This window comes from Gekko japonicus, unplaced genomic scaffold (assembly GCF_001447785.1).
Source record: "Gekko japonicus isolate JY-2015 unplaced genomic scaffold, Gekko_japonicus_V1.1 scaffold1533, whole genome shotgun sequence".
Classification (NCBI taxonomy): domain Eukaryota; kingdom Metazoa; phylum Chordata; class Lepidosauria; order Squamata; family Gekkonidae; genus Gekko; species Gekko japonicus.
This window is the reverse complement of record NW_015163649.1, coordinates 350,116-352,167: the sequence shown is the minus strand read 5'-3', so window position 1 is coordinate 352,167 and position 2,052 is coordinate 350,116. Positions and strand designations below refer to the sequence as shown.

At 47.6% G+C, this 2,052-nt stretch overlaps 1 protein-coding gene across 1 annotated transcript in view; it reads left to right on the top strand.

Moving 5' to 3' along the window:
• The window catches only part of PIK3CD (phosphatidylinositol-4,5-bisphosphate 3-kinase catalytic subunit delta), a 57,294-nt gene that overhangs the window by 17,946 nt on the left and 37,296 nt on the right, over positions 1–2,052 (top strand). The window lies entirely within an intron of this gene.

The following is a 2,052-nucleotide window of genomic DNA, read 5'->3' as shown; positions in this document are numbered from 1 at the left end:
TCTACTTTGTGAGCTGCTGGCATTAAAGTTGTGAGTGAGCGATTCACCTACTGCATAAATTAGTTTGCTCTGGAGCCATCTTTCCTGAGCTAAGACAAAAATTTGTGTAAAGGTAAAGGTTCCCTTGCTCGAAAGCCAGTCAAATCTGACTCTAGGGTTGCGGTGTTCATCTCTGTTTCAAAGCCGAAGAGCCAGCGCTGTCCGAAGACGTTTCCGTGGTCATGTGGCCGGCATGACTAAACACCAAGGTGCACGGAACGCTGTTCCCTTCCCACTGAAGTGGTACCTATTTATCTACTTGCAATTTCTTGCTTTCGAACTGCTAGGTTGGCAGGAGCTGGAACTAGAGATGGGAGCTCACTCCGTCATGCGGCACCCGGGTCTCGAACTGCTGAACTACTGACCTTCCATAGCCTGCAGTTCAGCGTCTTAACCACTTGAGCCACTGCAGCTCCAAAAAATGAAATAAAATTTTAAAATGTGTGAGCTGGAGGCTAAAAAAACTGTGAGCTAGCTCACACTAAACTCAGCTTAGAGGGAACACTGCCCTGGGTGCTGCTGTGAAGCCCATAATCTATAGGAGTGTGACGAATAAACACAACTCATGCACGTGTGTGTCCCCTTCCCCTGTGCTGTCAGAGCCCATTTGTAACTTCTTCTTTTGCCAAACCGTGGTTAGTTTCATAGCAGAACCAGCCAACTCCAGTTTGTGTTTTCTTTCCCAAATAGGCTCGTAAAATACAAACCAGCTGTATGGGGAGGGGCTGTATCTCAGGGGAAGAGCCTCTTCTTGGCATGCAGAAGGTCCCAGGTTCAATCCCCGGCGTCTCCAGTTAAAAAGGGCCAGGCAGTAGGAGATGTGAAAGTCCTCCACCGGAGTCCCTGGAGAGCCACTGCCAATCTGGAGAGAGAAGAGAGTTGGCAAAGAGAAAATTTTTTCTCCCTCTACTAAAATACTAGAATTTGAGGGTATCCAATTAAGTGAATGGGCAGTAGATTCAGGACGGACAAAAGGAAATACTTCTTTACACAGAGAGTGATTCAGATGTGGAATTCACTGCCAGAGGATGTTGTGGTAGCCACATGAGTAGACAGTTTCAAAAGGGGATTCGATAGCTTCATGGAGGAGAGGTCTGTCAGCACCTACTAGCCATGGAGTGATTCAGATGTGGAATTCACTGCCAGAGGATGTTGTGGTAGCCACATGAGTAGACAGTTTCAAAAGGGGATTCGATAGCTTCATGGAGGAGAGGTCTGTCAGCACCTACTAGCCATGATGCCTGAGGGGAACCTCCACATTCAGGGGCAGTCAACCTCTGAATCCCAGAGCCAGGAGGCAACATCAGGGGAAGCCGCCCCGAGCTGAATATTGGATGGGGCGGGATATAAATCCCTAAATAAATAAATAAATAAATAAATAAAATAATGCATGTCATGATCTGAATAGTTGAGAAAATAATGCTTTTTAACCTAATATTACAGGTTATACAAAGATTTGGTTCAATTATGATGGTTGTTGTTCAGTCGCACAGTCGAGTCTGACTCTTTGCGACCCCATGGACCAGATTACGCCAGGCCTTCCTCAACGTTTTCTTAGTTGCTGAGGTTCTTTTATCCATTTGGTTCAATTGTTTTTGGACATTGTCCAGCATGGCAATTGAGTTAATGAATTTTCATGGGGAGATAGTAAAGGACCTTTCTAGGAGTCATTTTGATGCATGCCTCCCGCATGAGGATGCTGGACTAGATGGACCACTGCTCTGATCCAGCAGGGCTCTTCTGATGTTCTTATGAAGGCCTCGGCCTCGGCCTCTCTGCCCTGTTGTTGGCCCTCCAGAGGAACTGGTTGGCCACTGGGTGAGATAGGATGCTGGACTAGATGGACCACTGCTCTGATCCAGCAGGGCTCTTCTGATGTTCTTATGAAGGCCTCGGCCTCGGCCTCTCTGCCCTGTTGTTGGCCCTCCAGAGGAACTGGTTGGCCACTGGGTGAGATAGGATGCTGGACTAGATGGACCACTGCTCTGATCCAGCAGGGCTCTTCTGATGTTC